The 25,131-nt window shown below is 41.8% G+C and overlaps 1 protein-coding gene across 3 annotated transcripts in view; it reads left to right on the top strand.

The window, feature by feature from the left end:
• LOC149142113 (sister chromatid cohesion protein PDS5 homolog A-like) overlaps positions 1–25,131 on the top strand; it is a 280,338-nt gene that overhangs the window by 210,698 nt on the left and 44,509 nt on the right. The window lies entirely within an intron of this gene.

Raw genomic sequence — 25,131 nt, 5'->3', positions numbered from 1 at the left:
TACTCCCTCAACCAAGGTGTTAGTTGGTACATCCAAAGAGGTCTCCAAGAATGGTGACTCCTGTGCCACACCAGGTATATCGATGTGCCCCTCACCATCCTGTGTGTCCTCATGCTCAATCTCCTCCTGTAATGTTCCGAAAAGGAAATAAGAGTGCTAAACAAGAAAAATACACATACGACACATAAAATTTCAGACAACAATATACACCATAAAATTGCACCAGAATTGCGCCAAACTGAGCCATTTTATTATCAAAGGAGAGTACAATGAATGGAATGTGTGCACCTGGCTTGCCAAAGCAAGCTAGACAATCCCAACTGAGAAAAATGTTGCTCGGATGCAAAGGAAAGACTTCTCCTCAATGTTTTGCACTGGCCCTAGAAATTCTACAGCTACTGGCTGGAAGAAACCCATGTTTGAGCCTCCAAATGTGCTCAGAAAATTCCACCAAATTAATCTTGAGCTCTCTACCAAAAACCCAGGAAAACCCAAAAAGGGTTTGGGCTATCTCCAAGCCAAAGTCAAACCCACAAAATGGTGCAAATTCCCCAGCTAACTAGCAATTCGCACTCTTATAAGAATGAGGATTTCATACCCGAATATCACCCAAAAAAGTTGGAAATTTTAACTGCAAAATCCTCTCACAAATCCCAGAAAAACCCAGAAATGGTTTGACTGAATTTTGAACTTCCAAAATCGATCCCCAAAAGGTCCTACGCCCTCCAAAACTGTTGAAGCACACTGCCTGCCAATACACCAGCAAAATCCCCCTCAAATGCTTTGGAAAAGTAGAAATCACCTCCACCAATACTTTCCATATCTCTCCCAACACGGATCAGACTATATGGCTGAGTCTCCACTCCCACGTGTGCCCAATCTCTTCCTTTTGCGTTGGTCTAGGAAGTGCGAAATCCCCACTGAATGACAGCGCTCTCCTCCAGCCAAAAAAATCAACCAAATGGCAGAAAATCAGCAAAGCTTCTCTCCTGGAATTTCTCCTGGCAAAATCTCCCCTAACGAATGTCAAAATCACAACTCAGTTTCTCCTACTGTGTCCTCCAAAAATACGCACCACCTGGAGACACTGAATACAAATGCTGGAAACTACACTGAAAATCATCGCCAGAAGATTATGGATGAACCTCTCTAGGGTGGCACTCGAATTCCCCTGAATAAAGGGTGAGTTCTCCACTTGGAAAACTCTTTCTAAACAGCAAGTGACCCGGCGAAGCAGCTCGAGCAACTGAGAAGAAATTCGATATGCCACAGATGTCAAATGAAGAGTGTTGCATCCTTTTTGTAGATTTCGTGGAGACTTTTTCCCTCCTTCATGGATCTGTCACTAATCCTTTGATTTTCCCTCTCTTTCATTTTGAACCATTGGCTTAGGGAGTGCGTATTTCCTTGTGTGGGTTGGCCCCATATGCTACTAAGAAAATCCCAAAGTAACTTACTTCTAGCTCTTAAGTCTTCTAATAAAATGAAATGGACCACGCAACCTCCAAAATTGGCCCCAAAATGTAGAAATTAATCCTGTTCCAAAATAATTTAGGAAGGGACATTACACCTCCTCAAGCTCCTGACATCTAAAGCCCGGTCTCCACCAGTAGAAACGCCCCCAAGTCGCACCCTCTAACTGCCCTCCTCTACAGGATGATCTCGTTCTTGACCCATGCTTCTCCTTTAGGTCATCCAGCAAATGATGAATGGTAGGACAACCAAATTGGCCATGTGTATGGGTGTTGTACTGTTGGGTTGTGCGTGCATGCACATGGCTTCTTTTCAGGGTATGACTCCACATCCCCACCATTTGTTGCATCTTCTCTAGGACTTGTTGGTTTTTCCTCCTCAACTGTTGGTTCTACCTCATCAACTCCTCCATGATCCTGTGTGTACTTTTCCCTATCTGTGTCATTAGAGTGCCCATAAATTCACTAGTCACTATGCATGCACGACCAAAACCTCCATGATCTTGCTAGCTCCCCAACAACTAGCCATGATCATGCTCTGATACCACTGTAATATTGCAAATAGAAATTTTACAGAGATAATCAAAGACATGCACATAAATAACAATACAATCAATTTCAGCAAACACCCATGAAGAGAAAATGCTCTGGAACACCAAAATGACCAAGTTTATTATAAGTAAACTGTTGGAGTACAATAAATTGGAAGGAGTGCACTTGGGCTTGTTCAAGGCTAGCTACAAGCCCCAGGTGATCAATCTCTCGATACCCAACTACTGCAATAGTTTGTTCCTCTAGAAATCTGCGTTGGCCTAGTTTTTCTACATTGTTGGCTGACTTGGCCGCTTGATCTGGCCCCTCAAAATTGCCCAGAAAATTCTTTAAATTTAGGGCTGTGATAGTTGTCAAAAACCCAGAAAAACCTACAAAGGGTTTGCTTTGGTTTTGACCCTCCAAATTCAACCCCAAATAGCTTGGCCCTCCTCAAATACTAAAACGCTCGACCTGTAGCAGAAAATGATGAATTGCTGCTCCAAAATGCTAGCAATCTCCCCATAATTTTCCTCCAAATGAAATCCTAGCAGCTCAGCCCCTAAATGCTCAAACCGACACCCCACATAACAATCACCTAAGAAGAATTGTGCAGGTCTGTTAGGGATGACACAGTAGCAATCTTCAGCAATTCGTACAGCAGTGAGGGACTCCCTTTTGCCTCCCAAAGTCTCCCTCCTTAGGCTCTAATCTAACCAAGAACACCCCTGCAGCAATAGAGACTCTAATTTCCGGCACCAGTTCGCCTAATGACTGCATGGCCTCTTCCTCTACGTCCCAGCTGAACCAGAATAGCGTGTATCTGTGTGATGTCCCTCTCCCAACATCCAAAGCAAGAGAAAATCCTTCCTAGGGTGGTACTCGAAGTCCCCCGAAGAAGGGTTGAGCTTCACTCCTTGGGAAGCTCTTGTGGTAAGCAACACTTGTAACTTAGATAAACAGCTAGAGTGACAATCAGTTATCAAAATGTCAAAAGCCCCCAAAATGATGTCTCTTCTTTCTATTTATCATTGTTGCCTGCTTTCTCTCCTTGTGGGCCCCACCAATTGGACCTCCTTCTCCCTAGCTCGATTTTCCTAAGGGATTTGAATTTCCCTTTTTGGGTGGCCCCCACATCCCACTGCCAATTTAATTTTTCCTTTTCTCTAATGTTAGTGGCCTCCATCTCTCCAAAAATTAAGTGGAGACTCCCTCCACCCACTTTCCCTAAGTTTACCTGCCAAAATATTTCGCAACACCCAATGGAAAAAATGGAAATTCTTCTTAGCAAAATTAATTTAATTGGGACATTACAGTTCTCCCCACTAAAAATTGTTGGTCCTCAAGCAATTCCTGAACAAGCACCCTCTCATTTAGTTGACCCCAACAATCCTAAATGTACCACCCAACCATCCCTGATCTCTACCTTGTCCCGCCAGGATCCCAAGCCATCCTGATCAACATGAGGTATCCCTTGCTCCACTCGTTGTCCAGCTCATCATAGGCACCAGACACCCTTAGCATATTGCCACTAAGTAGAGCATCGTGGTAGTATAAGATCCTGATCATCTCCTCGTGAAACTGCTCTATCAAATAGTCCCTCTTGTGTGCTTCAGGAGTGGACTCCTAAAGATGCAATCCAATCCTGGTGGGATTGAACCCTCGTCTTCCTGAGCTTCCCCTAAACTCCTCTTGCTAATCACCCTACCACACCATCAACGAATCACTAAAACCCAATGGAAGATTTTGATGACCTTCCCCTATAGAAACCGGCTCACCTCTACAGGTAGCCAAACTGTTATTCTGGAATCCCTTTCCCGTCGTAGAAGGAACCTATCCTGTTGACATCATGACACCCCGGTCATGCTTGACTACTCAACATGCTCGTACCGGGCCCTCCACTCTGGTAATGCTCGACCACTATATCTATCTCAGTTACTGCTAGGAACAACCTTCCAGGGAAACTTTGCAATGTCCACCACTCCTCGTCTAGCCTCGATCCTGAGCAGCAACCTGCCTCACCATATAACGAAGGTCTCAGTGAATCCCCATGTGTTAGCTTGGGAAAAGAATGGATCACCCTCCATTGTAACCCTGCCCATCGAGAAGTGGAGTGATCCACTTACCAACCAGATCCCTAGATCACGAACTATAATGGGAGCTCACAACTCCCACTCCTCACCGGCTGCCATTGCGTAGCACTGCTACTTGTTAGAACCCACTTGGTCCCCTTCTCTGACCCCTGTATGTATGCCATAGGTGGACCCCAAGTATTAGGACTTTGTCCCATGCATTGCATCTACCCTGCTCTTGCCAAACCGCACAGTGAAATTTGCTATCCCAGCTCTTGATGATGCACCCGAACAATGCTGGGAGTTTAGACACCCACCTATAGATGAAGTCTACCATCCACTTTCCCTCATGCATATGTAGCGCCTCAGACTGCATCAACAAAAGTGTACAATGAATCTCCCTAGCGATCACCTCCCCAAGTGTGAGCCTAGGGGTGGAACATATGCTCCCTCGACAGTAGACCACGCTATCCCTAAGTCAGTATCTGTCAGGTCGTGCACCCACCAAATGCTTCAACTGGAGCATCTCCCTCCTGCCCATGAAACACTGTGTGTCATCCAACTATCTAGGGTGAGCCTCCCATGTCCTGCTACCTGTATTGAAGGCATCATGGGGCAGCAACCCAACCCTCAGCAACTGTAAGCCATGTTGGAGAACGATAGGTATGTAAGTCCCCACGAGTATGACCAAGAGTCTGCATGGACACAGAAAGGTAATCCCATGGGTGCCCCTCTCTCCATCCTGGTCCTGCTGATAACTCCATCGAAGACCTGACTCTGCTGAGCAGGATGTCCCCATCCATACGAGGTGAGGTGCATCCAATGGTACGACTGCTCTCCCTCCATGGTGTAAACTCGCGCACCACAACACACCACCATGCATCTACATGCTCGTCGACAAACCACTACTCAACGCTACATGCTCCTACACACCACTGAATTCTGGGATCTAAAACTCAAATAGTACGTGTCGATCCGCACCCTACCGGTATCGCCGCCTCCATTGTCATATCACCGTACCCTATGATGCATGGGCCTTGCCTCTAAATCCTCCCTGAGAGACACAAAAAGAGAATCCCCATACGTACCAGTGGCGATGCCACCACTGTGCGGCTCCTTAGTGATCCCTAAGTCCCAACTAACTTCTGAGAGTCCCTGGGCCCAAACAAGGGACTATCTGGTGGCCTACTAATACCACCTCCAACAGATTCCTACAAAAGTATGACGATCATCTTGTGATCCTATGTACGATCGCCATACCAAAACGACCTAGGGAGTCCACTCACAAATTAACTGGCCACTAGCGCTGACTGAGACTCCCTTAGCGATTGCTTGCACTCAACCACTGAATCATTTTAATGTTCCAAACGTAAACAAACAATGATATACAAATAAAAAATGATTCTCAACACAATTTTTTTAACAAACAACACATGCTCATAAAAACTCCAGAAGTAGAATTAGCTGAGCCATTATATTAATTAATGGAGCAGTACAATAATATGGATGAATGCACCTGGGCTTGCCTCAATGGCAAGCATGACAGAATCTAGGTGATGAGACAATGATATCAAGTACTGGAAAATGTCCGCTCCTCTAATGCTCTGTGCTACCCAGAAAACAACATTGCAATAAACTCCACTTCCGCTACTCGAAAAATGCTACGATTTCCGCCCCAAGCTCCTTGACCAAAACCCACAAAAACCCAGAAATAGTTTGGCCCGATTGTGACCTAACCAAAATCAACCCCAAAAGGCATTATGCAATCCCCAACAATTATGCACTGTCTCTACCTCCCACACACTGCCTCTACACTGGCCCAGGTAGTGCGAAAGTCACCCTGCCAAGCCAGAAGCTCAATCAACTCCCAAACTCTCGCAGATGCTGAAAATCCTCCCTAGCCTCCTCTCTAGAAAATCTCACATCAAATCTCCACTGCTAAGCACCACCAATGAACTCGGCCTCCTCTCCACTGTGTCCCCTAGTAGTACGCACAACCTGGAAGGGAATGCTACTACTAGGAATTAGAATCTAATCCTCTTCTTGAAGAAATGAAGAAAAACTTCCTAGGGTGGCACTCGAAGTCCCCTGAAGAAAGGGTGAGCTCTTCCCCTGAAGAACTCATGCTAAACAACCATTGACTCAACTAAGAAGCTGGAGCAACCAAAGAGAAATCGATATACTCCAATAAGATGAATGAAATGAGTAGAGCTACCTTCCTTATATAGATTTAGTGGAGCACTTTTTCCCTCCATTTTCTCTCCTTCGTGGGTCTATCACTAAGCCATCGATTTTCCCTCTCATGCAATTAGATCTATTGGCTTAGAAAGTGCTTATTTTCCTTGTGTGAACAAAACCAAACTAACTTACTTCTAACTCCTAAGTCTCCTAATAAAATCAAATGGGACCCATTTCCTCCAAAATTGGCCCCAAAATGTAAAAATAAATCATGCTCCGTGACACTTTGGTCATGAATGACTACCTAGCATGCTCATACCTGAACCTCCTCTCGCATAACTCTCGGCCATAATATATGCGATGATCGAGGCTAGGCCAATCTTGCCAAAGTGACTCAACAGTGCCAGTGCCAATCACTACATGGCTAGCCCAAATCATGAGCAACAATCTGCCTTGTCCTATAGTGACTTCTGTGATCGCCCATGTGTTCGCCTGCGAATGAATCAGTCCGGTTGTTATCTCGATCATGCTCACTGAGGACTGGAGTATCCCACCAATCCACTGGATCCCTAGATCCCTTAACCATATTGGAGGTCCACAACCCCCAATCCTCTATGTCTATCACTTTGATATGCTACTAGCTATTGGGACCCCTCAGTGCCCCGTCTCTACCTCTTGTAGGTATCCAATAGTGTGAAAATTCTATCATTGCAGCAATTGATTTACTTTTCCTACCTATTTCACCATAAGTTATTCATGAAATTACTTCAATAAACATTAAAATAAATATTGTTGCAGATATCACACCGTAATACAAAAACAAATATATGCACAAGAATCAACACATTGACACTGTTATTTTGGACTAATGTCCTCGGAAAAACCCAATGTGGGAAAATCGGTGCAACAACGGAGGATTTTATTATTCAACAATTTTCTAGTACAACAGGGTGCCAAACTGGCTTACCCATAGATAGACAAAATTTCCAACACTTCTTTTGAACCCAACGTCAGCCCTACTGACCTCTACATGACCTGAAACCCTCTGCGTCAACCTGTTGAGACTCTGCGCAGCCTCTCTGGCCTTCTATGTCACTCCTGCAGCCTCTGCATGGATGACGCAAGCCCTGCTGGCTCTGCGCAATCTATGCTGCCTCTGCGTGGCTCCCTCTGGCCCTACGTCTGCCTTTTCTGCCTCTGTGCTGATCTCCCGTCTCTCTGTTTCGTACTTGCTGCCTCCTGATTGCTCTTCAGACCACTGGTTCAATTTCTCAGCTAACACCGCTCCAGAAATTGAACTGACTGGTCTCCCTCAGTGTGTTCTCCAAGTGACCCTCAAGCCTCCTCTTATACTTTTCTCGTTGACAAATCAATGGCCGAGATTAAGTACCTAATCAACGACTAAGATTAGATCTGGCTTGATCCATGACTTTTGGACCATTCTAACACAATTTTATATTAATACACATTAATATTTTATTTTTCCTAAGTTTAGACTTAATTACTCCATTAAAAATATTAATTATTTTAATATCTCCCAAATTGTTTAGAATCTGCCCAAACCATCTCTGGGTATTGGAGATCTCATGCGCCTTAGCCTCTCCACCGATTTTCGTGGCTAGAGGACATCTGATGCTACCCCAAATCAATACTCCCTCTTAGCGAGGACTGTTCTCTAGTAATACTCCTCACTGAGTATCACTCTGATCATCCGGCATCGGTCCCTGTGCTGATGCTAAGCCTCCCCGCCCAACATCCTCTGCACTACTGAATCCTGTACTGCTGCTCATGATTCTGCTACTGCCACTGCTGCATCTGTACGACAACTCCCTCTACATCCGTGTTGCTGCTGGTCCTTTCTCCCAACACTGCATCTGCACTGCAACTCCCTCTGCATTTGTGCTACTGTTGGTCCTTTCTCCCAACACTGTATTTTCACTGCAACTCCCTCTTCATTCATGCTGCTAACACACTCATTTCTACTTCTGAAAGGGGTTGTTTACCATCCCCATCTTTTTCCTGAAGTAGCCAAATTTTGACTTTCCAAGGGCCTTGGTGAGGATATCTGCCACCTGTTTTCCTGTAGGAGTGTAGCTCAACTGTACAACTCCTCATTAGACACAGTTTCTGACAAAGTGACACTGGATATCAATATGCTTCAACCTATCATGAAACACTGGATTCTCAGAGAGTTTGATGCAACTCTGATTATCACACATGATCCTGGTCGCCTCCATATTTTTTCTGAATAGGTTCACCAGCAGTTTTCTAAGCCATATGGCCTCACACGACGTTGTGCTTGCTACCATATATTCTGCCTCAGATGAGCTCAGAGCCACAAACTTCTGTTTCCTACTGCAGCAGGAGGTCATTCCTGATCCAATGTTGAAACAATACGCAGAGGTACTTTTCCGATCCACTGAACTTCCTGCCCAATTTGAATCAGTAAATCCACTCAACCTGATATCCTTCCCCTTGGTGTATAGGAGCCCATAATCAATTGTTCCCTGTAAATACCTGAGAACGTGTTTGGCTGCTGCCCAGTGTGCCCTCTTTGGTTCCACCATGAACTGACTGAGGGTGTTGACAGCGTAGAAAATATCTGGCCTGGTATTGACTAGATACATCAGGGACCCTATGAGCTGCCGATATAGGGTGGGATCGACATCTTTGTCTTCTGATGCATCAATCTTCTTCCAGTTGGTGATCATTGGCATAGCCATATGTCTACAGTCTCCCATCCCGAACCTTTTTAGGATTTTTGTAGCATACCTCCCTTGCCCAAGGAAGATTTCTCCTTTCTGCTGCCAAACTTCCAACCCTAGGAAGTAGTGCATTCGTCCCAGATCCTTCATATCGAACTCTATGGCTAGATTCTTCTGCCAGTCCTCAATGAGTCTGGACGATCCTGTCAAAAAGAGAACATTCACATATAATACTAAGATAAGTGGCTCGTTCTCTACAACCAGATAGTAGAGATTCGGATCTGCGTCACTCTTGACAAACCCCATGTTCTGCACGTATCCATCTATTTGATGATACCATGCTCTCGGTGCCTGCTTCAGCCCATACAAGGCTTTCTTCAGTCTGCATACATGAGTCTTCTTCTCATGAGTTTCAAAGCCCTCTGGTTGTTCAATGTATACCTCTTCTTCTATTACCCCGTTCAGATATTCCGTCTTGACATCCATCTGATGGATCTCCCATTGCATCTGGGCTGTAAGAGATATCACGGTCCTAATAGATTTATACTTGGCTACCGAGGCGAAGGTTTCCTCATAGTCAATCCCTTCCTTTTGAGCATACCCCTAGCCACAAACCTAGCCTTGTATTTCTCAACATTGTCGTCCACAGCATATTTCATCTAGTAGATCCATCTTGAACCTACCATAGATCTGTCTTGAGGCCTTGAAACCACCTCCCATACATTCACCATTATGGAGTTATACTCCTCTACCATCGCTTCTAGCCAACCTGATGCTGAGTTGCCTCTTTGAAACTGGCAGGCTCTCCATCCTGAGCTACTAATGCCTGATATTTGTCTGGTTGTTTTCACTCCCTCTTACCGTTCCTTGGCTCATTGATAAAGTTATCGGTATCATGCAGAATCTGACGAAGTTCCCTGCTAGTTCTTCCTCTGCCAGCAGGTGCTTTTGTTCGCTTCTCCTCCCCATCCTGAGAATCTTCCTGGCCTGAGGAAGAATTCTTCACTTATGTTGGTTGAAGAGGCATGACCAACGGATCCTCTTTCAACTGCTCCTCGGAAGGCATTTCACGAGATCTTTTGAAAGCTCTGTCCTCCATGAACTTTACATCTCGTCGTACTACTACCTTCCTGCTCCCTAGAAGATGGATTTTGTATGCCTTAGCGTTCTCGCCTTATCCCATCAGATATCCCTTTTCTGCAGTCTGAAATGACTGACTTCAGGCGTCTTCCCAGTGAAGACTTTCTCTGGAGTAATCTTGCGCAATGCCCGATGGGGAGTCCTGTTCTGAACGTAGACAGTTGTGTTGCATGCTTCCGCCCACAGGAATTTTGGCATATCCTAATCATACAGCATGGCCCTAGATGCTTCTACAATAGTCAAGTTTTTCCATTCTGCCACCCCATTCTGCTCCAGATTGTAGGGAGTTGTCCACTCTCTTCTGATGCCCTCCTTAGCGCAATAATCAGTGAAGACCTTATCGACATACTCTCTACCGTTATCTGAGTGCAAAACTTTTATTTTCTTCCCAGTCAGATTCTCCACGAGAGCCTTGAACTCCTTGAATCGACAGAAAACCTCATCCTTGGTTTTCAAAAAATAAATCCAAGTTTTCCTCGAGTGGTCATCAATGAAGGTGATGAAATACTCGGCACCACTGAGAGCTTTGACGGACATAGGTCCGCAGATATTTGAGTGTATCAATCCTAGTACACTCTTGGCCCTGTGTTTTCTCCTAGGAAATGTTGTCTTGGCATACCTTCCTAGAGTGCATCCCCTGCATACATCATCTCGTTCCGTACTCAGATCCGGAACCCCTGTTATAGTGCTCCTGAGAATTCTCAGAGCTCCATGGTGCAAGTGACCCATCCTTCTGTGCCATAGTTTGTTCAATTCCTTGTCCCCATGACTGCTTTTTAGTGCCATTGGTGATTCTAGTTGTAATCTATACAACCGATTTCTTTTGATCCCGATCTGCACTTTCTTATTTCAGCTCGAGTGTTTGACGTATACATTTTCCTTGATGAAGTAGATGTCATATCCCTTGCCTTGTAGTTGTGACATGAAAAGTAAGTTCATCCCCAATCCTGGTACATGCAGAACAATTGTGGCACGGAACCACTCTCCCGATTCTGTCTGAAAAACTATGGTACCCTTCCCTACTGGAGTACACTTTTCCTTGTTCCCCATGGTGATCTGAAAGTTCATCTTCTCTTCTCGATATTCTGAGAAAGACTCCCTGATTCCTATCATATGCCATGAGGCTCCACTGTCTATATACCATACTTCTGATGATGTAGCACTAGTCATGCACGCCACTTCTTCTTCCAGATTGGAAGCCAACATAGAGAAATTGAAATCTCTTTCTCTTGTGCAATCTTCTGAAAATTTGCGTGAGTCCCCTGAGGTGGATGCCTCTGCATCATGGTCTCGACCCATAACTGATTTTCCCTTTCTGTCTCTGATTCCTTGCTCTGATACCATGTGAAAATTCTATCATTGTAACAACTGATTTACTTTTCCTACTTATTTCACCATAAGTTATTCATGAAATTACTTCAATAAACATTAAAATAAATACTGTTGCAAATATCACACCGTAATACAGAAAAAAATATATGCACAAGAATCAACACATTGACACAGTTATTTTAGACTAATGTCCCCGGAGAAACCCAATGTGGGAAAACCGGTGTAGCAAGGGAGGATTTTATTATTCAGCAATGGACTAGTACAACAGGGTGCCAAACTGGCTTACCCGTAGATAGACAAAATTTCCAGCACTTCTACTGAACCCAACGTCAGCCCTACTGACCTCTGCATGACCTGAAACCCTCTGTGTCAGCCTGTTGAGACTCTGCGCAGCCTCTCTGGCCTTCTATGTCACTCCTGCAGCCTCTGCGTGGATGACGCAGGCCCTGCTGGCTCTGCGCAGTCTATGCTGCCTCTGTGTGGCTCCCTCTGTCCCTGCATCTGCCTTTTCTGCCTCTGTGCTAATCTCCCGTCTCTCTGTTCCGTAGTTGCTGCCTCCTGACTGCTCTCCAGACCACTGGTTCAATTTCTCAGCTAAACCCGCTCCAGAATTTGAACTGACTGGTCTCGCTCAGTGTGTTCTCCAAGTGACCCTCAAGCCTCCTCTTATATTTTTCTCGTTGACAAATAAACGGTCGAGATTAAGTCCCTAATCAATGGCTAAGATTAGATCTAGCTTGATCCATGACTTTTGGACCATTCTAACACAATTTTATATTAATACACATTAATATTTTATATATGCTAAGTTTAGACATAGGGACTCCATTAAAAATATTAATTATTTTAAATATCTCCCAAACTACTCGTGCCCTTAGGATCTCTGATTGTGAGAGCTTTGATAAGGAGAGATCCCATCTCCTTAATGTCTTTGTGGAGAATGGATATAGTAGGCGCTTAGGTCAGAAGGCTTTCCGTAAAGCCTCTAAAAATGCGTTAATTAAGAAAGAGCCAAAAGAGCGCCGTCTAGGTGTCCATCTTCCCTATGTCCAAGGAACCACGGACAAGATTGCTTGGATCCTTAAAAGGTATGATATTCCCTCAACCTTTAGGCCCCTCAGCACCATTCGCAATTCCCTCCGATCGGTGAAGGATCCCGTTAACCCTAAGGACATGAAGGGTGTCTACTTGACCCCTTGTTCATGTGGGACCCCCTATATTGGGGAAACAGGACGCTCCATCCATCAAAGGATCTGCGAACATGCGGCCGACCTAAGACATGGGAGATCCAAGTCTTCAGCATTGGCAGAGCATGTGGAAAAGACCAAGCATCAGGTGTGTATTGAGGAGGCCAAGGTTGTTGCCAAAGTTGCTCAGTTCCATCATCGTAAATTTAGGGAAGCTATTGAGATTGAAAAGAGGCCGAGCAATCTCAATAGAGATGATGGCTGGAAAATCAGTAGGTGCTGGATTCCAGCACTCTCTTATTAGTCGGTTTTTCTGCCTCCTCCTTGTTTTTGAACTCTTATTATATATATATATATATATATATATATATATATACTTTTTATTTTATTATTTATTTATTTATTTATGTATATATATATATATTTTTAAGACTAATTTCTATTAATATATATAATATAATATATTAATATCAAGACTATATTATTAATATATATTATATTTAATAAATAATTAAATAAATAAATTACCTATATTAAGAAAATTGCCCAAAAGCCTCTGAGAAAAATTTTGCTAGAAAAAACCACCACAAATCTACATGGTAGGAAGGAGCACAAAAAGAACACTACACTGTCATCAAAGAAGAATATTCTAGAGAAAACTCTGAGTCACAAGAAATCAGGGAAGAAAGAGACAGCTCTCAAGACAAGCAAGGAGAAAGCCCGCCCAACAAACCAACAATTATGAGGATTCGAATACCGCACAAAATAAATCTTCATTTAACAGCAACGCAGATCTCCTAGACCAAACTTCTTCTCCGACTATCTTCAAAAGAACGAACAGAATAGATTGCGAAGCTAAGACACCAATGTCCCAAGAACCAGAAGAGATGAAGGAGATGCAAGATAAAGGAAGTTGGAAGACCGTAGAGAAAAAAAATAAAGCTACAACACCAATCTCGCCAAGAAAAACGAGGAGCCAGATAAGTAAAAATTAAGAAAATTGTAGGTCCGATAGACCAATTTGGTCTCAGTGGACGTTAACCACCATCATCATCATAATAATAAATAATTTAATTAAATTAAACAAATTACCTTTTCTAACTAACCATTTAAATTATTTTATTTATTTATATATTTTTAACCCTAACTTTATGATTTTAATTTAATATATATATATATATATATATATATATGAGAGACTATTAATAAATAAATTAATAAATTACTTTTATTCTCGTCCCTCACAACCTATTTTAATTAATATATATATATATATATATATATATATATATATATATATATATATATAATATTAACAATAATTATTAAACAATTTAAATAAATAAGTAAATTATCTTTTTGAACTAACCACTAAAAGTATTTTATTTATTATTTTTTAATCCTAACTTTTATCTTAATAACCTAATATTATATATATATATATATATATATATATATATATATATATTAATAAATAATTTAAATAAATAAATTAAATTAAAGTTTTTAAAACTAACCATTAAAAGTATTTTTACCTAATTTAACTTATTTCCATAAATAACAATAATAATAATATTAAATTAATAAATAATAATTTGACTACTAATATTATTAATATATTAATATCAAGACTATATTACTAATATAATATTAATTATATTTAATAAATAATTTAATTAAACAAAAAAATTACCTATATTAAGACTATATTATTAATATATAATAATAAATAATTTAATTAAATTAAATAAATGCAGTTGTCTATAATGCGACTTTTTGGAAGCTTTTCCGGTGGGTTTTTCCAGTCAAAATCCGGCAGCAATTATTGGAATCGCAAGTTTGATAGCTAGTTTCTGCACAATCAAAGCGTCCCAGGGGTTTTTGAGGGTGCTGAATCCAAATATGGAGTTAAAAAACCATTTTAACTGCAGCAAATCAAGATTTAACCTCAATTTCTTCCGCCGGATTCCGTCACCGGAATCTCCAAAAAGTCGCATTATAGACAACTCCTAAATAAATTACCTTTTCTAACTAACCATTTAAATTATTTTATTTATTTATATTTTTAAACTTAAGAAAAAAAAATTTGTCTGTCCTGAGCAGCCTTTAAGTTGTTACGCACCTTTTTCACCATGTCTTCCATTTCCTTGAGCATATCCGGGCCAAATCTTAACCTATCCTCAGGTCCACCCCAACTTGAGGGTGTGCGGCACTTTCGCCCATACAGAACTTCAAAGGGACTCAGCTGTGTTGACGTATGATACCCATTGTTATACGCGAATTCAACCAGGTGGAGGTATTCCTCCCATTGGGTTGGTTTCATCATAACACATGCTCTCAGCATGTCCTCCACTACCTGGTTCACCCGCTCCGTTTGACCATCGGTCTGAGGATGATAGGCTGTGCTAAAGTTCAGTTGGGCAGACTTCTGATACCAAATTGTCACACCCTCTATAATATATATATATAAAAAAAAATTATGAACACCATACAAGTTGATTTTACTGCATTATATACTTCATACTTTTAAGTGTTGTCGCATATGAGACTCAATGATGCATTATCAACACTTAATACTATATAACATTGTCAAAACTATGCAGCCAGGTTCCTCTCCGACCCTCCTCAGTACGCGGTGTATTAATGTAGCGCGGGGTTTGGTGGTCCGACCGCAGCCGTTGCAGGCGCCAAGTCACCTGCTGCCTTTATGAGTTCAGTCCACCCCATGGCAGGTGGCATGACTTGCCCACCCGGCCATGTGACACCTCGGGTTCGGGTATCTCGGTTTCTCCGCTCCAGCTTCCCGCTCTACTTCAACGATCAGGATCTAATTCTTAGATCGTAGGGTTGGAAAGAGCCGAGGGTTTTAGGGCTGTACAAAACCCCAACGGGCAAGCCCAGAACTCATTTGCTCACAAGTCTTTCCGATTCCATTTGGTGCTCAGACGTCGGTTCGAAACCTCCAGCGTCGTCTTCACACCTTGCCAACCCTCAGGAGATCGTGGAGTGCTTCAGCGTTACGCCTGCACCGATAATGACCATCTGTTCTTAATTTAAGGTTTGCATTCAGAGTGAGTTAAGCTGTTAGTCACTATCGGTTCATCCTAATTTGTTTCTCTTTGCTGGCAAGGCGTGCAGATGGGTCTGTCCAAACCCCTCCGACAGTGTCAAAGCGTCAACGCCCCAGCTTTCTCGGCGGCCACAGGTAAGTTTGCACTTCTTATTGCACTTTTCTCCTGCATGTGAGAGCTCAGAAGCTCCTTGACCTTAATATATTCGTGTTTATGATTTGTGACAGCCCGCCGTTCGAACGATGGTTGGCCTCGCTTCGATTGCTGAGGTATTTCCAAGCGGACCCTCACGGTTTATATGTGTTTGTTATTTGACTTGAGTCCATGTCCAGCCCTGGTGATACATAGTCCATGGCGACCCATGTACTCAATTTCATCTTTCTGTGGATTAATTTTGTTATTGTGTAATCGCCCTTTTCGGCATGTCTAGACATTGGGTCTCTGTACTTAATATATGATATTGCACAGGACCTGGCCGTAATGCACAGTCTTGGGTTACGAAACCAGGCTATATTTTTGGAAGTTCTTTTTTTTTTCCTTTTATACATATGCACATTATTACCCTTCTAGGGTTTTACTATCGGAGTATTTTTTTTAAATTTATATATGGAACGTTGCCCTGTCTGAACCCCCTCTGGGTTACTTGCGCTTTGAGCAATGTTATTAAAATGGTTTGCATACTTAGCAATAGTAATATAAGACACGGTTTGTTTTCCCTTGTTTACTGTTGATTTCCGTCTCCAACTACGGTAAGCTGCCCGTCTCAGCGACGGCAGGGCTCTTGATTTACTTCAAGTTTTATTACAGTTTCGGGTAAATCGTTCTGGTATTTTCCATGTGATTCTTGCCAATGTTAGTTTGCTATGGATGTTCTCGGTTTGCTTTAATCAGCACACCATATTTCTTTCCTCCAGAAAAGTCGGATGATACACATGTATGAAGTTCTTCTATGTTAGCATGCGCAGGTTTTCTTGATCTATTATCTCGTTTTCTTTTGTCATTCTATAATGAACCGATTCCTCGGCGACCGTAACTGCGAACGTTGTTATTTGATATTATTGGTTGTAACAGAATATGGTATGGCTCTCCATCTCGTTCGTTTACCGAGTATGTTTATTTTCTTCTTTGTCTGGAACAGTATATTAGTTCTTTGCCTTTTCGACAGTTTCTTATAAACGTAAATGGGTTCACCTCTGCCTGTCGATGTGTTTTAATGCCGAACTACCGCCGGTATTCACTACTCAGGTTCAGAGGTCTCAAATCTTGTTCTTGCTTAGCATATTTCGTTAACAGTTTGCTTGTATTCAAGGGTTCCGGTCTGCTTGTCCCGTTAACAGTTTTTCCTACTTGAGACTACCTCTGTCTCTTGGATTGCTTCGTGTCATGTCGATCGTTTTTATAATCTGTCGTTTAATTGAAAACTACACCTGTGTAGCTAAGTTAACAGTATAGCCAATTTCAGGTCATGTCTAACAGTTAATAATCTGTCCTTAAATTAAACTACATCTGTGCAGTTATATTAATAGCATGACAGTAATCACGGGAATGAAACACAGTTATCCTTTGACCACTGTAAGTCTACTGTACATTCCTCATTTTAAATTCAACAGAGACTCTGAAGTTTGAAACCTTACCTGGTTCACCAAAGTCATGAATAGGTACTTAAGCAAGTCACCTGTACCTCGATTCTGCTCTTCCACCCAGCCATGAGATCCATCCATCAGACGGGATTCTCCCCCCGAGCCATCTTGCAGGCCTTCAGCCCTCAACAAGATATGTGCACCTTGTGCCGGTTATCTGGTCCTTACCAGACTTAACCCGTTTCTTTCTTGTATTTTATTTTTCCTTTTCCTTAGAAAAGATTTCTCTTCTGTCTGTCCCCACAGCACAAAACTTCCTCCCTACAACCAGGACTTTTCCTGTTTGGGAGGGCAGTTTCAATCAGTTATTACAACTGATCTCTTTCTTTGAAATCCACCTCCCAGAGGCTGCCAGCATTTCAAGAAAATATTTAATTATTCAATAAAGTAGTTTATCAAAGTTTTGTTTTTTTTTAAAACATAAAACAACAACTACCATACTGTCTTTTACCATAGTAAAATTCACATTTACAACTTCTGGGGTCATTACATCTCCCCCTCCTGTGATTGGACATCGTCCCGATGTCTGTTTCCCTTAAACAAATTCGGGTAAGCTTCTTTAAGGAGTTCCTCATCCTCCCAAGTGGCCTCTTCAGGCCCATAGTGCTGCCACTGCACTTTAGCTTGGAAAATAACCCGTTTCCGCAGCCGCACTTCTCTCCGGTCGAGAATGTTCAGTGGTTCGACCAGAACCTCGCCTTCCGGCTCGACCTGCAAACAACAACAGATTTAGTTATTTCCTTGTTTAAGAACAAAGCTTATCTAGAATGACCAGATTAATTCTTACCTGAACATCCTGCCATTGGATCACATGTTTAGGATCGTAGACGTATTTTTTTAGTACGGAAACGTGGAACACATTGTGGATCTTAATATGGCTTGGTAGGGCGAGTTGATAAGCTACTGGCCCCACTCTTGCCAGGATTTGAAAAGGTCCAAAATAGCGAGGTGCAAGTTTGGCACACCCACTCCACTGCAAGGTACTCCTTCTGGCTTGGATCCTTACAAAAACATGGTCTCCGACCTGGAATTCTTTGAACCTTCTCTTCCGATCTGCAAAACTTTTTTGTCTGTCCTGAGCAGCCTTTAAGTTGTTACGCACCTTTTTCACCATGTCTTCCATTTCCTTAAGCATATCCGGGCCAAATCTTAACCTATCCTCAGGTCCACCCCAACTTGAGGGTGTGCGGCACTTTCGCCCATACAGAACTTCAAAGGGACTCAGCTGTGTTGACGTATGATACCCATTGTTATACGCGAATTCAACCAGGTGGAGGTATTCCTCCCATTGGGTTGGTTTCATCATAACACATGCTCTCAGCATGTCCTCCACTACCTGGTTCACCCGCTCCGTTTGACCATCGGTCTGAGGATGATAGGTTGTGCTAAAGTTCAGTTGTGTTCCCAGTTCAGCAAACAATGTCCTCCAAAAAGTTGATGTGAACTTAACATCACGATCCGAGATTATTACCTTCGGAAGCCCATGCAATTTGAACACATTTTGCATGAAAATATGAGCAATTTGCACAGCTTTATACGTGGATTGTACCGGTATGAAGTGTGCTGCCTTACTTAACTTATCCACTACCACCATAATAGAATCATTATTTTTCTTCGTTCGAGGCAACCCGGTTATAAAGTCCATGGAAATAGTTTCCCATTTCCATTCCGGAATGGGTAATGGTTGTAGCAGCCCTGCTGGATGCAAATGCTCCGCCTTAATCTGTTGACATTCTAGACATCGCGCTAGATATTCAACTACCTCCTTCTTCATTTTTGGCCAATAGTATTCCTTCCGAAGTGCGGTGACCATTTTCTGGTATCCTGGATGCCCGGTGTAATGGCTGACATGAAATTCGTCCAGAATCAGTTTTCTAAGACTATCTTCATTGGGTATATACAGCCTTTTATGGAAGTACAACATTCCTGCATCGTCTAATTCGTATCCCTGTTGTACTTCCTTATCAGAAAGTTGTTGTACCTGCTGTTTAATTTGCTGATAAACAACATCTTGTTCAGCCGCTAATTTTATCTTTTCAAGTAAAGTACTCTGCCATTTACTGACCGAAATTCTGCACACACATTGCACCTTTCGACTCAATGCGTCAGCTACCCGGTTCTCCTTTCCCTTCAAATGCTTAATTTCAAAATCAAATCCACTTAAGAAGTCTGCCCAACGAGCTTGTCTCGTATTTAAGGTGGGTTGGCTGAAATAGCTTGTTAAACTGTGATGGTCTGTCAACAACAGAAATTTTCTTCCCAAAAGGTAATGTCGCCACATTTTCAGTGCATGGATAACGGCTGCCAATTCCAAGTCGTAAGCAGAGTATTTCTGCTCATGTTCCTTTAACTTTCTTGATTCGTATCAGAGCCCAGTTTCAACACTGTGGCCTCAAGAATGACATGTTTCACTGTGCAGGAGCTTACACCATGTATACGTATAAAAGTTAATAAATTAATTAACTGCTGTTTCTGTCTCTTTAGGGGTGAGATACAGGAATATAACAGCTGATAGTTGAGCCAGGAAAAAAGTAGTGCAATGCAAGGAGCCGGCAGCAACCCTCGGGAAAACCCAGAGCTGTGGGTACAGTTGGGTGAGGAAACACGAAGTACCAATCTCGCAATACTGGAAACTGTTCAGGAGTTGAAAAATGAGATGGCACGATTACGAGAAGACAACGCGCGTTTGACAGTAGAACAAGAGAGAATTCTGAAAAGTTTGTCGGACAGGCAGAACCCCCCTTATCTAATCCCAGCGCGGAACAGCAGAGGATGACAGAAGAACAAGACTATCAGTTTGGACCTGAAAATTCAGAAGGTAAGGAGGATCATTCTGATAATGTACCAGAACAGCAAACCTCAAAACGTCAGAGAATGGAGCTGCAGGGAGAATTTCGAAAAATTAAACCCCCACATTTTGATGGAGAACAGGAAGAAGCAGCTGAAGCATGGCTAATAAATATGAACAAATATTTTCAGTTGTACGAGTATGATCATAACTTGAAGGCGCGACTAGCTATCTTCCAGTTACAAGGTAAAGCAACCCTGTGGTGGGAGGAAATCAAGATTGTCAAGGGGGTAAGTGAACGGACCATCACATGGGAGAAGTTTCAGAAATACTTCAAAGAAAGATACCTGACCGAGCGCTTCTACGATGAAAAGGCAAGAGAATTCCATGATTTAAGACTGGGGCAGCAGACTATGGACGAGTTCATTAACCGCTTTACTTCTCTGCTACGTTATGTACCTTATATCAAAGAGGAAAAAGCCAAGGTACAAAGGTTTGTGAGCAGCTTACCTTCATATATAAGAGAGAGGATTGAGTTTGACAATCCTAGGACCATGGATGAGGCTATTCGTAAAGCAAGGATCTGCTACCAACAGAATAAACAGAAGGGGGATGCTTCAAATAAAAAATGGAATGAAAAAAAGAGTAGTCGGATGTTTGGAAACAGCAAAGGAGGTCGCAGTAATGGAGGTAAGGGAGCTGGTAAAGGGTTAAACAGCAGAACTGTAGCGAAACGTGCGCCCCGAGCTAGGCCAATAAGTGAATCTAGAGTAAGTGAACAGCCTGTTAGGCCAGAAGGTGAAGGGATGACCAGACCCCCAGTTCAATGCTGGGGCTGTGGAGGACCTCACTATGTTAAAAACTGCCCACAGCGAAAGGGGACGGACCAGATATCCCAAATTCATGAAGCATCGACCGTTGGGGACGTGGCACGTAGTGTACCAAGGATTAACGCAGCCTTGGAAGACCGCCAAGCGGAATACCAGCCGACTATGGTGGAATTTGAAGGTAAAATTTCAAACCTTTCTATAGCTGTTCTTATTGATCCAGGCGCTACTTTAAGTTATATTAGCCCAAAGATAGTAGAACAGTGTAAGTTACAATCTGAAAAATTCAGAAATCCGTGGTTGGTCCAATTAGCTACAGGAGCCAAGAGACGGGTCTTGGCAAAAATAAATAACTGCTCTTTAACTGTAGCAGGACAGCCAATAGTGGTGGACCTGAACGTACTACCCTTGGGTTCATATGACATCCTGATTGGGATGGATTGGCTGGAGAAACACTGGTCCTTGGTGAACTGCAAGACTAAAACCATTTACTATAAAAATGATCTAGGAGAGCAGCAAGAACTACAAGGAATCAAGCATCCCGTACGGATTCGACCCATTACAGCATCTCAGTTAGCTAAATGCATCAAAAAGAAATGTCAGATTTACGCTATTCAGGTGGGTTACGCAAATCAGAAAGATAAAACTGCTATGTTGGGCAACATCCCGGTGGTGCAAGAATTTGTAGATGTTTTTCCAGAGGAAGTACCGGGATTACCACCTAAAAGAGATGTGGACTTTACCATCGAATTGATTCCGGGGGCAGCACCTGTGTCACGGGCACCATACCGAATGAGCGTACCAGAATTAACAGAATTAAAAATGCAACTGCAGGAGCTGCTAGACAAAAATTACATCCGTCCCAGTGTATCACCCTGGGGAGCCCCAGTGTTATTTGTCAAAAAGAAAGATGGAACTTTTCGGATGTGTATTGATTATCGTCAGCTGAATAAGCTCACAATCAAAAATAAATATCCTTTGCCCCGGATTGACGAACTTTTTGATCAAGTGAAGGGGGCAACGGTGTTCTCTAAGATCGATCTGCGATCTGGTTATCATCAGATTAGAATTAAAGAGGAAGATATCGCTAAGACAACTTTCAGAACGCGGTATGGGCATTACGAGTTCGTGGTGCTACCTTTCGGTCTGACCAATGCACCTGCTACCTTCATGTGTTTGATGAACAGTGTGTTTCACAGGTTCTTAGATAAATTTGTGTTGATATTCATAGATGATATTTTGATTTACTCCCGATCGAGGAAGGAGCATGAGGAACACCTTAGAGTGGTGTTGCAAACTTTGCGAGAACATCAGTTATATGCAAAGTTTAGTAAGTGTGATTTCTTCCGGGAGGAGATACAATACTTAGGCCATATAATCACCAAGGAGGGGATTGCAGTAGACCCTGAAAAAATAAGGACTATAATGGAATGGCCCATACCAAAGGACGTGGCAGATATTAGGTCCTTTATGGGGCTAGCTGGCTATTATAGAAGGTTTGTGGAAGGTTTTTCAAGGGTAGCATACCCTATCACCTCCTTACAAAAGAAGGGGAAGGTATTTAAGTGGACCTCAGAATGTCAGCGGAGCTTTGAGCAGCTTAAACACTTACTCACCACAGCGCCCATTTTGAGTATAGCTGATCCTAATAAGGATTACGTGGTCTGTACTGACGCGAGCAAAGAGGGTGTGGGAGGAGTGCTGATGCAAGAGGGAAGAGTAATTGCATACGAATCAAGAAAGCTAAAGGAACATGAGCAGAAATACTCTGCTTACGACTTGGAATTGGCAGCTGTTATCCATGCACTGAAAATGTGGCGACATTACCTTTTGGGAAGAAAATTTCTGTTGTTGACAAACCATCACAGTTTAACAAGCTATTTCAGCCAACCCACCTTAAATACGAGACAAGCTCGTTGGGCAGACTTCTTAAGTGGGTTTGATTTTGAAATTAAGCATTTGAAGGGAAAGGAGAACCGGGTAGCTGACGCATTGAGTCAAAAGGTGCAATGTGTGTGCAGAATTTCGGTCAGTAAATGGCAGAGTACTTTACTTGAAAAGATAAAATTAGCGGCTGAACAAGATGCTGTTTATCAGCAAATTAAACAATAGGTACAACAACTTTCTGATAAGGAAGTACAACAGGGATACGAATTAGACGATGCCGGAATGCTGTACTTCCATAAAAGGCTGTATATACCCAATGAAGATAGTCTTAGAAAACTGATTCTGGACGAATTTCATGTCAGCCATTACACCGGGCAACCAGGATACCAGAAAATGGTCACCGCACTTCGGAAGGAATACTATTGGCCAAAAATGAAGAAGGAGGTAGCTGAATATCTAGCGCGATGTCTAGAATGTCAACAGATTAAGGCGGAGCATTTGCATCCAGCAGGGCTGCTACAACCATTACCCATTCCGGAATGGAAATGGGAAACTATTTCCATGGACTTTATAACCGGGTTGCCTCGAACGAAGAAAAATAATGATTCTATTATGGTGGTAGTGGATAAGTTAAGTAAGGTCGCACACTTCATACCGGTACAATCCACGTATAAAGTTGTGCAAATTGCTCATATTTTCATGCAAAATGTGTTCAAATTGCATGGGCTTCCTAAGGTAATAATCTCGGATCGTGATGTTAAGTTCACATCAACTTTTTGGAGGACATTGTTTGCTGAACTGGGAACACAACTGACTTTACTTTTAATTAATAAATAAATATATATAAATATATATATATATATATATATATATATATATATATATATATATATATATATATATATATATATATATATATATATATATATATATATATATATATATATATATATATATATATATATATATATATATATATATATATATATATATATATATATATATATATATATGTATATATATATATATATATATATATATATATATATTATATGATTATTAATAAATAAATTAATAAATTACTTTTTAAGCTAACCATTGAAATTATTCTCGTCCTTAACAACCTATTATTTTAACAATAATTATTAAATAATTTAAATAAGTAAGTAAATTATCTTCTTAAACTAACCACTAAAAGTATTTTATTTATTTTTTAATCCTAACTTTTATCTTAATAACTTAATAACTATAATATATATATATATATATATATATATATATATATATATATATATATATATATATATATATATATATATATATACTTATTAATAAATTAATTAATTAATTTTTAAAACTAAGCATTAAAAATATTTTATGTATTAATATTAAAAATAATAATAATTTTAAATTAATGAATAATAATTTGACCTGGGTCCTAAGGTCAAAATTAGCCGTTGGTCGATTTAGCCGTTGGAGTCTCTGCTCAGACTATTTAACATGCTAAGCTGGATCTGTTTCTTCAACTTGTCCTGACGATGAACCACACTTGTTGGTTCGAAACGCGTCGACAAATGTCTGTCTACATGTGATTTACGCCGAAGTTATTCTTTCAACTATTATGGATCACAGAAGCCTCAATTCAACTATCTCCCAAACTATTTAGAATCTCCACAAACCCTTTTTGGGTATTGGAGATCTCATGCACTTTAGCCTCTCCACCAATTTTCAAGGCTAGAGCACATCCGATGCTACCCCGAATCAACAAATATGTAGGCACCGAGCATTAAGAACCTGTGCCGCAAATATCCAACTGCTTTGTGCCTGCCAAATCACACATCGAGATCTGTTATCCCAAGCCCTGATGATGTGCTTGGGAACTACCAGAAGCCTAGGCATCATCCTGCCAACAAGGACTACTTTCCTCCACACCTCATGCTCCCCTAACGCCTCAAGCTATCCAACTGAAAAAACACCATGTAACTCCCTCTCGATCACCTCCCCAAGTGTAAGCCTAGGGGTGGAACATATGCTACCTCGACAATCAACCATGCCATCCCTAAGTTTGTAACCATCAACTCGTGCACCTACCAAGTGTCTCAACTAGAGAGTCTCCTCTCGGCCCAAGACACGTGGTGTCTCATCCAAGTGCCTAGGGTGCGTCCCTCATGCCCTGCTGCCGAAATGGAGAGTGTCAAAGTGCAACAACCAAAATCTTTGTGACTGTAAGAAGCACTGGAGGATGATTGGTGGGTATGTCCCAAAGAGTATGATCAAGAGTCTGTTGGAATGCTCAAGAGT

Source organism: Pinus tabuliformis, chromosome X (assembly GCF_031772625.1).
Source record: "Pinus tabuliformis cultivar Carrire ecotype Pingquan chromosome X, CPIR1, whole genome shotgun sequence".
NCBI classification, from domain to species: domain Eukaryota; kingdom Viridiplantae; phylum Streptophyta; class Pinopsida; order Pinales; family Pinaceae; genus Pinus; species Pinus tabuliformis.
The sequence above is the reverse complement of the archived record's forward strand: the minus strand, read 5'-3'. Positions and strand labels throughout refer to the sequence as shown.